Source organism: Triplophysa dalaica, chromosome 12, assembly GCF_015846415.1.
Source record: "Triplophysa dalaica isolate WHDGS20190420 chromosome 12, ASM1584641v1, whole genome shotgun sequence".
In the NCBI taxonomy this organism is placed as follows: Eukaryota; Metazoa; Chordata; class Actinopteri; order Cypriniformes; family Nemacheilidae; genus Triplophysa; species Triplophysa dalaica.
This window is the reverse complement of record NC_079553.1, coordinates 928,853-942,072: the sequence shown is the minus strand read 5'-3', so window position 1 is coordinate 942,072 and position 13,220 is coordinate 928,853. Positions and strand designations below refer to the sequence as shown.

The 13,220-nt window shown below is 37.9% G+C and overlaps 1 long non-coding RNA gene across 1 annotated transcript; it reads left to right on the top strand.

The window, feature by feature from the left end:
• Positions 1-171: 171 nt before the first annotated feature.
• On the top strand, positions 172-1,384 carry LOC130433356 (uncharacterized). Its single transcript, XR_008908568.1, has 3 exons — positions 172-558; positions 954-1,062; positions 1,152-1,384. It is a non-coding gene; the product is annotated as an uncharacterized LOC130433356 (long non-coding RNA).
• The last annotated feature ends 11,836 nt before the right edge of the window (positions 1,385-13,220 follow it).

Genomic DNA, 13,220 nt, shown 5'->3' with positions numbered 1-13,220 from the left:
ACTGTATTGTATTTATGTTGGTGTACATTTTTATTCAACAACATTATTCCATGAAATAAATAAGCCAATCTATCACAAAAATGCTACATGCACACATATAATTATATTATTAGGGGTATTTCAATTGCATCTGCTTCGTTCACGATAAAAAAAAAACCGCGACCGCGATGTCTTCCATTCCTCACGTTTACATGAACACAAAAAAGCGAGATTGTGGGAATGTCCGACGTAAAAGCAGTTTTTGACTCCTCCCCTTACTGCGCCGCCGACTCGCGTCTTCATTTCAGGCGAACCTACTTTTTTCTAGGGTCTCGCGAGGTGTTGCGGAAAGCTTCCCAGTGTATGCTATATACTACTTTTTAAGGTTGTATCTTTATTTATTCTATGTTTGGCTAATTTGTGTTTTTCTTTTGTTTTGATACAATTAAAATAAAGTGCTATAACAATAAATCAGACTTGACCATATAGCATAGGGTACGTGGCTCTAAATCCTACGGATGACTATAATTTACGCCTAAGGATGATCTGCAGACCACCATTCAAGCAGAGACAGTTGATGTGGGTACTTTAATATTTAACTTGTCTGCTATTCACCCTGACAAGATGAAGCAATCCATAGGAAATATATTTTTAGGGTAACGCATGATTGTAATGTCTGTATGTTGTTGTCTCATTGCGTATATAAATGGTGTGTTAAAGACGGGATGTTTAATTTCTCATAGTTCAAATCACCAGAACAGACACACCCCTACCTCCATCTTTCGCATTTGTCAGCGCTCGGCTCGACTAATGTCCATCCTGTGCACTGTGCACCTTACTGCTAATTGTCTACATGGTTGTTTAGGTACTCGCACAAATTTGTCCGGTAAAATTTGGGAATCGGACACACCGCCTTCAATAGTCCATTTAATATCTGAACTCAAGTATTAAAACCTGGTGTTGTCCTCTTTCAGGACTATGGACTGTATGATCATGCAATGTTGAGGTTTTAGTCAGGCAACAAGATGGGTTAGGATTTCTACGTGAGGCAAGATGGGACTCGTTCCTTTTTCTACTCTAGAGGTCAGTGTAGCTGTCAATTTAACATCTGGCTGTTTAAGTGCTTTTAATCAATGCTTTAATTACATTCATTTTGTCTGTTTTTCCTTTAGAGCACCTGGGCATTTTGTACCAGCAGGGATGATTTGAGGCTGCTGTGAATGAGTATGTGTTGAGGGAAACGGTGAATAAAAATGAGGCACTGTGTGTTCCTCGAGTGTTCCTGCAAAGTACATTTTGCAAACCTGCTCCTTCACAATCTATAAGATAATAATCAAAAGTCTGTACATGATATTATATATCACCTTTTCAAATTATTGTTTCATAATAAAAGTGACATTTCAATTATCTGAGTTATTTACTGTAGTGCGTAATAATATTAAATAGATATATCATGTAAAATTGTGGAGCAATTTGTGCGTAAGTTTAGGAGGGACACGCTCCCCAGGTGGTCTGGCCAGCCGCACGTCTGTGTAGAGTGATGCCTAGCCAATAGGAACAGGGGAATGTCCCAGGAGGCGTGACAAAAAACACACACAATTAGAGGTTCGAATCGAGCAATGCCTTTACAGGGAATATGAACAGATTGAAATAAAGGAAATAAATCAAAGTATATAAATATCAATTTAAGAGTAACAATGTGTTTAAATACATACATAAACTTAAGAGTCTTTGGCAGTCTGATATGACATGTAGCACAGTGTTTTGTAGCACAGTCATGTCATGTTTTCTTATCCTCTATCCACCTCTGCTTCTCAGCCTCATCAATGGAGAATGCTGAAAGTCTCTCCATGACATTTCTGCATTCATTCCCTGAGCCCGATTCTGAAAACACTCTAGTAGGACAGTAAATGTATTTGCCCTCCACTCCAGGGAAACCATAGTGAACAAGAGGACAGTTTGGTCCTTGTTTCAGTGGCTGGTGGCAGAATCTGCAGAGACGACCAGTAGGATGCTCCACTACTGACTTCCTCTTGCTTCTCTCCTCAATCACCCTCTTCCTCTCCGCCCCTCTCTGTTTTGAGGCCTCCAGTTCTCGCTGAAAGAAGGGAGTGATTGCAAATTCCTCTAAAGACATTCTGGGATTTGTCAAGCCTTCTGCTGAGTTGTCAAAACTTTCTTGGAGTAGTAGAAGAACTTAACATCACCAGACTGATAAAATAAATGTACTGAGGAGCCATCACCCAGGTAACTTGACTTTGGCTGGCTACAAGCCAAACAAGATCTAGTTAGCGTTTTTTGGATCTGCTTCTGTTGTTGTTGATGCTGTACTGCCTGATGCTTCTCACCACTGGTTTGGCACCCCCTTATCTTCACTCGCTACTGCAGACATATGTACCCGCCAGATCTCTATGCTCTGCAAACGAACAACGTCTTTTGGTGCCATCCCAAAAAGGTAGAAGATCTCTCTCACGTACCTTCTCTGGATCGGTTCCACCTATGTGGAATGATCTGCCCGCTGCTATAAGATCTGCAGATTCTGTAGCCATCTTTAAAAAACTTCTGAAAACACATCTCTTCCATCAACATCTGATTGATCGTGTTGATTGTGTTCTTCTCTTTAGCAACGTGTTTCATGTACCTGCTTATGTGCTGCTTTGTGGTTGGGTGTAGAAGGCTGTTAGGGTCAGATGTAGGGCTGTAATCAAATCCAGTGTTGTCGAGTACAAGACCAGGACTAGTCGAGACCGAGTCCAAAGATGTTTGAGTCCAAGTCAAGTCCAAGTCCAGAGAGGTTTGAGTCCAAGTCAAGACCGAGTCCAATTGAGACAGTCAAGACAGAGAAAGAAAAAAAAATAACTACAAGACCACATACTTACCATTTATGTGATGCAAAAGAAAGCATATCTTCTATTCTACTTTCATTAGTGTTTGATATGATCAAAAAGCTTTTTTACAAAATTTTATTTACTTTAGGTGTAGAACTAAAGTCACAAAGCTGAAGTATAACTTCAATTTTTTTTATGTGCTCGTGCGTGTTCGAACTTCGATAGAGGAGCCGCCAGAAAGAGCAGAGGCCCCACGCCTCGTTTAAAAGCACATTTCGGTGTCCATCTTTAACCTGTTCATATCACAATGACAATAAAAATATGATCAATCTCATCTTTTATGCCCTACTTTCTAAACTTATAAAAATACTCAAACTGCAATACTAACTCTAAAACATGGCATTAACTTACCTCTCTTTGTGATGCCGTTGCAGGTGTCTTACGAAATTGGATGTTGTCTTGTTGCAAAAAGTTTCCTTTTAAGCACAATGTCGATAAATTCTTTATGGTTTGTAAAACCAAATTTTACTATGCCGCTGCTCGCTGTCATCATGCCTGATGAATGATTGATGCTCTCTGGTTCGCGCCACGGACGCATCGGTCATTTGAACCGGTTCTTTCTCTTTAGTGAACCGGTCGAACCAGTTCAGCTGAATCGTTCGCGTTAAGCGTCTCCGGTAAACACTTAATATTATCCACAAATTAACTCAGTTATTCACTTTCTGGCGTGCATGACTTGAACCAATATACCGGAGTCATTAAGTTACACCAACATCACACACTGAGCTGAACTGCTGTGTGAAGAGAGAACTTATGAGCACGCACGGCTCTCGTTCTTGAGTCAAGAGTCCGCAACAGTTTTCAAATCATTCGTTTTCGGATCACAAGAATATTGATCTATCAATGTTTTGTTTTGAAGAAGAAAGTAAAACATATATTGCTGGACTCGGATGAGACCAATGACTAAGTCCCAGTGCAAATACCAACGAGTCCAAGACAAGCCCGAGACCATAAAAAAACGTCTCGTGTCCGGACTCGAATACAAGGTCGGTGCAGGCACTCGGTACCATAGCAGCATATTCACCATACACCTTTTTAAGGAGATCATTGCTCCCATTGTGCTCGGACAGCAAACCATCAATGGTATTTCTCATTGGCTCTGGCCATTTGTTATGGTCCAACACAAAGACTCGACCCCCTGTTTTAATAGGTCCAGTGCAAGGTGCACGAGGAGAAGCAGCAATAGGCAGTGGCGTTGTGCTCGACAGCTCTAATGGAGATTCACAAAATGACTAAATCACTGAAAGCGTAAGTGTCTTTTTGTGCATACTGTATATGAGGCAGACAGGTTACACACATGAATGCCTGTGTCAATAATGTAATTACCGGCATCCCAAAGAAATTCAACAGACCTTTGTTCCTTCACTGTCACAGGACTTGCTGTAGAAAATGGTTGAAATAAGACAGTCTTTGGGGTGGTCTCTGGTTCTGCAACAAGAGGAGTCTCCGCAGAGGAGCATTCCTGAAATTGAGCAAAATGAGTCTATTAAGTGAGTGAGAATCATGAAGTCTTTTTCTATATAATAAAGATTAAAGGAGTACATGAGATGGAAGAGAGAACTCAAAGCCAGATGAAAACTCTTCTTGCATGTCCACATCTCCTAGGTCTGTCCTCCTGCTTTTGTGTTTGTCAAAGTCAAGAGGCACTAGTCGACAGCCTGGGTCCACATACTGTACGCCAAACCTCTCTCCTGTGTCCCTGATGGTGATGTACAAGGCTGGATATTTCTGTTGCCCTGTCACCCTCACAGATGCCCTGTTTAACTCCATCATTAACACAGGGTCACATAAAGAAGGCTCTGTACCAGATAGTGTGCTATCACATGCCACCCATCAGTATCTTCATAACCGCCAAACGGTACAGGTGTGTCATCCTTCCTCAGTGCCCCTGTGATAGTCTTCTGGCCATACAGCTCTGCTTCAGCATCCCTGACATTCTGTACGCTGAGAAGGTAGGCCAGGTGTTCTTTCATATTTAAAGTGAAGCACCTCACGCAGCTGGTTGGCCATATCGTTTGGGGATTTCCCAGATCGCCTCAGTTCGTCCATTACTGTTTTACAGATTGCCTTTTTGTGGGTGAGGAAAGCTGGCAAGATGTTTCTGAAACACGGAGGTAGCAAATCCAGCCTCAGAGGTTTGTCAGTGAACCAGTATTTTTTTCAAGTCTTACAGCACAGACGTGAAGCGAGGATGTAGAGTTGTCCACTAGTACCAATAATCACTTGGGGTCTTCAAACACCAGAGGAGACAACATGAGGATTTGGGAAGCTGTAGAGACAGGGCAGGATTTAATTGTTTCTAATCCTTTCCATTATACTGTGCTTATCTTTCCAAATGAAAAAGGGATGGAGCTGGAAGTACTTTGGTGATGGTAGGTCTGTGTTTGTTCAAGTAAAAATTTAACTAATAACAATAAATAAAACAACTTTAAATAGCATGCACGCACGCATACAACTCATGAAGTACACTTACCCTCACCACTGGTACGTTCAACCCTTAACCGTAGTTAGAACAAAAAACATGTTTTTTAGAACAGGCAAGAACACTGTCAGAACCATAAATATGCTAGTTAAACATCAGAAACGGAGGATGAGTATGTATGTAACAGAATATGCCTCCAAAACTGATGTTGAAAATAACCTGTTGTAGACAAGACTGTGGATCCAGTGGCTCCAGATGATCCTATAAAATAAGCATTATATTATTAAGCATTATAATTTGAATAGTTTCACTGAAGTTTGTGCAATTTAATATGTTGACATGGTTGATTTTTAACAAACATGACTTGATTCTTGATTCACTTACCTAGCTGTGTGAGATAATTAGTTGGAGAAAAACTCTGCATCGTCCTATCCAGTTCCTCATCCTCCTCTATTTCAATTTTCCAGATAAAACAAATGCATCAGTAGGCATTAAGAATACATTTAAGCAAATAAGTGTGAACTTTATTAACTCATCTGGTCAGAGGCCACAGGTGAAGTTGATGGTGAAGGGAGAGGAGAGGAGGAGGGTTCTCAGTCAGATGTATTTGTTGCTTTAAAAAATACTGCAAACACTCACACATTGTTATACTCGATCCAAATCCATAATTTTAATTTTGTTTGTTTAGTTCTTCATATATATTATACCAGCATTATCAGAAGCACGTTATAATTTCGAATGCAATTGCACAAACTGCTCATAAGATGGAGCCATTGCATCATTAAAAATGATCATTCCGTCTGTAATGGCACAGGTCAAATTACTTATTATATTATAGGGATTATAGTAACTTCCCAGATGTGATAAATAGAGAAAACACATTTTCACAGGAGAGCCTCAGCATGTGGGCGACAATATGTTATTCTTTTTATAAATGTGTTGCACCACAACAAACTCTTTGATAAGGACCAACCATTTCACATTGGTGTAACATGTAACACATGGAAATTAACATGACCAAACCATTATATCTTTTGTTTAATTATCTCCACATTCACATATATTTCATAATGCTGTAGGAGGTGTTTTATCGAGTCCAGTCAGTGGTCAACAGCTATATGATTCCTGTGCCACCGGTTGAGAGTAACACCCCCATCACTGCTGATACGCTCAGATATGGTACACTATCAAAATTGCAATACATCCCAAAACTTGTCAAAAGTCAAATGAATATGAGGCAAAACGAAAGAATGGCTGAAAGCGACATACAATGCATTCAAGGTACAATTGAATATATTTAAATAGGAATTTAGGTCACAAACTTTTTTGCTGATGAACACACAATGTGTGTGTATAAATAGGGCGTCACCTTATAATTCTTTTTCTTAATTATCCTAAAAATCTACAAAAGTACAATCACATTTTCAAGCTGAAAAGTGCGTAGCAACGGATATATTTAGCAAAAGACCCCTCTCAGTATCTCGTTTAAATGTGCACCTTTGGTGTTGTATTGTTGAATTTGTTCGACCAACAATCGATATGACCTCAAAAAGACACTAAAAATATTGTTTAGTACAAAGATGTTTTATGTCATTCGATATTTAGAACGTTTTGCTTTAAATCTTTTACAGAATAAAATAACGATGCATCATGTGGTGGCAAACTCAAGTTATAATAAATTCTTATTTAATTAGTTCAATGTTAAGAAGAATCAAACATAGAATGAAATTTAAAATGTAAATGTTAAAATCTAGATTGACAGCCGCTCATTTTTTTAAAGAGCAGTTTGGCTCCTTTACACTAACACTAGTATTTGACCTTACACTGACAGTATGTTTAAACGTTCAATTATTTGTCATGATTACCAACTTGGGGTGTAGAAATTGATGATTCTCATAATCGTTTTTTATAATTATTTTGCCTTATATACATTAATAATTAAGAACTAAATACCTTTCTTTCTTTGGAATATTAATGTGTACTATTCCCAATTTAAGCAATTGCTGTTCAGCAAGCATGTGTATTATTTCAAGGTTTATTAGTGATACTAACTGAATCAAAACGGTTTGTATGATTATTATCTTATTGTCAAAATGAAAAATGACATAACATTCCTGGACTATAAGAAAATTAAACATTAACAAATAATGGTAATCAAACTAAACCAGGCATGCCACACCAGCTAAAACGGAAATGGACCAAAAGAGAAAACATTGAAAAATATATACAAAATAATTTTTAATAAGACTACATTTTTTTTCAAATGTACATTACCATCACTAACTCATACAGATATCTATAAGATCGCAATCAGACCATCATATATTCATATCTTTATATTTATAAATTATATTAAGCCACAACCCTTAAGCATGCCTCATCCACTATAGTTACATAAGTAAGTAATTAACACCTGACAGATTGATTAAAAAAGTATTAAATTGTGCTTTTAAAATGATCTACAGGTAAATACTTATAATAAAGTATTTAAGAATATACAGCAACAGCTCATGTTTTAGTATGAAGTGTGTGTTTAGAGTGCATGTTTTTTCATGTGTTCAGAAACCAATGCTCATCTTGAAGCAGATGCTTCTGCTTTAACACGCTATGTCAAAATCATCTTTCGACCATTTGAACTTTTGCATGTATTGCTTCTTTTATGGAAAATCACACTATTTTTACATCTGTGTTCTCTCATGTCCAGCTGTCGCTCAGTGGTGCAGTAAGAATGGCAGAGACACAGTGGGAAAACAGGCAACACCTAGAACTCTATTCATGTCATACAGTATAGAGCGAAGGGGCTCTTTTTCTCATCCTTGCCAGTGCAACAACCATCAATTTAGCTCTCTGGTGGCCGGATGCAGACCTCCTGGCCCAGCTGTGTTTGACACAATTTATCTGCTCTACTGGAGCATATCATTTTTGATTATTAACCTCACATTCAAAAAGAGAATGTCCTCCAACAATAAAGATGTGAAATGACAACATGGCTAAGAACCCAACTGATTGATCCCATGATCATTACAGCTGCACCTCAGCAGTTGGCAGATTGAGCCTCCGTAGCTATATTTGTGATTAAAAACACAGAATTAGATATTGTCGCTGTCTGACGTAAACCACTTATCGCCTAAACTGCTACTTATTAGGAAATGGAAAAATGCGGTATATGGTATATGATTAAATATGTATTGTCAAGTTCATATTGTGGCGTACGGCCAGAAACTTGCAATATGTTATTAACATTTTACTAAAATCAAGTTCAAATGAAGTTTTTGATCAGCACATATGGGACATGTTTTTCCTGTCATCAGAACATGCAGTAAGTGCTTAATGTAATCCACAAATGAAGCGGTGAAATCAGTGTTGTCTATTGCAGGATTAATTACTTATTCTGATCACAAAAAATGAGACGCAATTCATATTTTGAATTGTAATACTGTTGGTTTCATGCGGTAATCTATGACAAATAATTTCAAAACTGATAAGCAACACCTGCTCTTTGTGGCTGCACTTACAACCAGCAAAGCTATTTTAGGTCGTATAAAGAGCTTCACACACAAATCAAAAGTCGAGATGGACTGCTCCTATGAGAGACCTTTTTTTAAAACACGAACTTGTCGATGATCATCTCAAGCAAATAGACAACAAACATTAAACATCCCCATTCACACACACAGATAATTCCAGAAAATTGCCATCAAATTGCTAGAGTGCCTTCTGTGTGAACGCAACGCATCCCAGATTGATCGGAAAAGTGATTCTGGAAAGAAGACCAAGAAACATTAACGGGATCAGTTGCAGAAAGCGCGCTGTGTGAACAAAAGGGAGAAACAATTCCTAAAAGCGGTGTAGTGTAGACACACATCTAGGCTATAATAAATCATAAATAACTAGGCTATAAAAACAAATATGTTTAAGTGAGTAACTTATGTTCATTATCAGTGTTGAGTAAGTTACTCTGAAAAAGTAATGAATTACAAGTTACTAAGGACATATTCAATAGTGTCATTAGATATTGTTCAAATGAATCTCCTAAAAAAAAGTATTTCATTACATATTTCTAATTACTTTTCTATATTCTACATCAAGCTTGATTAATCAAAGGGATACTTCACCCACAAACTCCAATTTGTTGTTTATTTACTCTTTATTTTTCTTGAGAAGAACCATAAAGAAGATTGTTTGTTAAATCCACAGCCCTCTTTGAGTCATATAATGGGAGTCTATGGAGTCCACCCGTCTAAGAGTTCCTAAAGCACATCATTTCAAAAAACGGCTCCTTCGCTCAAAACCTTCCACCACAGTCATGGGGACCTCATAGATTACCATGCTGGTAGACCCAGGACTTGAATCTTTAAAATTATTTTCTTTGCTATCGAGCCCATTTATAACATTATCAACTCAATTAAGCCTCTTATCAAGAACCAAACTTAGACCCCAGTGAACTAGGAAAGCTATAGACCAACTTCAAATCTCCCTAACCTGTCAAAAATACTAGAAAAGTAGTGTCCACTCAGTTGTTCTCTTTCTTACAAAATAATGAGATACACGAAAATTTTTAGTCTGGTTTAAGACAGCATCATAGCACTTAAACTGCGCCTGTTAAAATTACAAACGGCCTGCTTATAGCATCAGATAGAAGCAACATCTTACTCTAGTCCTGCTTGACCTTAGTGCTGCGTTAGACACTGTAGATCATAACATGCTTTTAGATCTCTTACACAATTATACCGCTATTCAGGGACAGGCACAACAATGATTCAGATTTACAGTAAATGGTGAATCGTCAAATCTAACGCAAGTAAATTATGGATTACCTCAGGGATCAGTTTTAGGACCCTTGCTATTCTCCATATAAACGCTGATCCTCGGCAACATTATTAGAAAACATGGAATTAGTTTCCACTGTTATCCAGATGATACTCGGCTATATATATCATCAAAACCAGATGAGTCCTTCCAACTATCCAAAATGGCAAGATTCCAAATTCCAAGACAAGGCAAACATTGGATGTCTAGTAATTTCCTTCTTTTAGATTCCAATAAAACAGAAATATTACTTATCGGACTTATAACCTGCAAATTGAGGGCTGCACTGTTACTCCAACAAATAGAGTTAAAGACCTAGGCATTATATTAGAAAGCAACCTGTCATTTGGAAATAACATCTCAAATGTCACAAACACAGCCTTCTACCACCTCAGAAATTTTGCCAAATAACGAAATATTCTATGTGTTGCTACTGCAGAGAAGCATATTTATCCATTTGTGACCTCAAGACTTAACTATTGTAGTGCTCTACTCATTGGTTGTCCTTCATCATCAATAAACAAACTACAGTTGGTTCAGAATGCAGTTGCCAGAGTTCTAACCAGGTCACGAATACACGATCACATAACCCCAGGTTTATCATCCCTTCATTGGCTACCTATTAAATATTGTATTGACTTTAAAGTTCTTTTAATTACTGATCAAGCCTTTAACGGTTTAGCCCCTACCTACATAACAGAGCTTCTATCACACTACAGCACGTGTACAACACAAGTGTGATGTGCATTTGAACTCTCATGGTCATTAAGTGTGAGGGTTTGGTACTCCCACCTCCTAAAGCCAGTGTTTGTAAGACTGTGATCACGAATCCCAAATAATCAGTGCTTGATTTGTAAATTCCGAGGTTCGGGAATAGGAGGAGAGGGGTGGCAGATCTGGCAAGATAGTGGGGTGGGGAGAAGTAACAGAATGTGCAATCCCTGTGGGGTTATCTATCTAACTTTTTAGATGTTTTGAAAATGCAAATAAAAAAGCCTAAACGGAAACTGACATACGAAGATAATCTCAGAATTATCAACAAAATTTGAGTTTGTCCGGCTTGTTCCGTCACAAATTAAGCCCCGCAAATAATGTACAACAAAAACAGAAGACTGAATTTGATTTTAAGTACATCAGCCATGATCTACGGATGCTCTCTAATTGCGGGACTGTTTTTAGCGGATCATTTTCAAAGACATGACATTTTTTAACTCAATTTTTAATTCATATAGTGCTTTTTACAATTTTCATTGTTACAAAGCAACTGTACATAAAAACATGTTGACTATAAGCAATACAGTAAATAACATACACGCACATAGTAAAACACACCACAAAACACAGACACACACACGGACACACACACACACACAGACAGAAGATAATTTAAGATAAATATAAGTAATATATTATGCAGACTATACATACATGGGGTAATAATAATTCGCGCAAAATGATACATTTTAAATAACATCACAAGTACACAATTCAAAAGCTGATGTCAGCATCCACCTGGCGAGGAAAACTAGTTAAACCCTAAACAAAAACCCGGGAGAACCCAGATCCAGCCAGGGGAACCAGTTCTCCTCTGGTTCTAGTTCATCTCAACAAGCTCGACAGTGCCTGCACAACCATCTGGAAAAGACAACAGATTTGCATTATAGAAGCGCTGTGGACGCAAGGTTGAAGAGATGCGTCTTTAATCTAGATTTAAACTGACTAACAATGTTCGGAAGTCTGTTAACGTTAGTGGCTAAGCTAGTTAGTGAAGTGTTTATTTTTAGTGTAACGCTAGTATAGAATTATGAGTTGTGTTAACTTTGTCCCCCTCTAAGTCTCTAATAAAAGATCAGGGCTCAGGTGAAGTCATTGTCAGGTCATTGTGCTACAGATCCATGAGGAACGCTGAGACACCTCACTGTTTGAGTGTATGGTGTGGCTAGGATTTATAAACCAACAGTTATTACCTTGTTACTTTAATAACTTGCCGTTTCTAATGTTCCTGGGGATTTAGCTGAGGTAATTCCTGTTTAATCTAACTCTTAAATTAGTACGTAATTAGCCACTAACGTTAGCTGTCGGCACACCACATTAAACTACTAAAGATTAAACTACATCAGATTAAACTACTTACCCTCGTAGTTGTGGATATAATTCGATATGTAGAGCTTGAATCCTTTGTCCCGCTTGCTTGTTGGTGCAGAGGACCAGGCATTAATGATGCAGTGTACATCGTTAATGCTTATTTTGGGCAGATCTTGAAAATATCTTTTAAACACTGTCATTTTGCATAATTGAAAACTCACAAATTTGAGTTTAAAAAATTGAAATTTTGGTGAAACTTCAAATAAATAATTTAAATAATTTGTGTGCGGGACGTGAAGGGAGGGGGGCGGGGCTCTTTTGGGAGGCCCATCCTCTCCGGAGGCCTGTTTCATATGAACAGTATCACTTCCCCACATATTAGCTCTAAAACCAGCTAATTATATAGACAGAAAGTATTTAAAAGCATGCCTCCAGATCAAATGCAATTGATTTTAAAGGCAGACTAGAAATAGTATGAAGTTAATATCTTAAAAAGTTTTGACTGGATCTTAATGGTTCAACGAGACAGGAACACTGTTTTGTCTTCAGCAGAGTTAATTGTGGTGATGATTGTCATTGAGTTACGTTCATTTGCACTTTCATTTTTAACTTCCCTAAAGTTCTTAAATGGACATTTACATTTGTCCAGATTATTAGTGATACTTCATACAAAAAACCTTAAAATGGCTTTAAATGGCTTAAATTTTAAGTTTGATCCCTGAGATGATTTTCTCAGAGTGTGACGTCTTTCCAGGCAGGCATAATGTGCGGTTTGTGTTTCCTCTGCCACACTCTGTTAATCCTGTTCCCATCATGCAACAGTTGAAGCAGAATAATAACTAGAATTAAGCTCTTGCTGATGATTCTGATGTGCACTAAATGTCAGCCAAACCCTATGTGCTCCACACCATAATCTTCCACAACAGCGTACCCATCTGATGCCATCTTCATTTTATATTCGTCACTGTTTATCTAAACATGTACTAAACATGTCAGATCACTGCCACACACAGATGTTTTCTGAATATTTCAGCTCA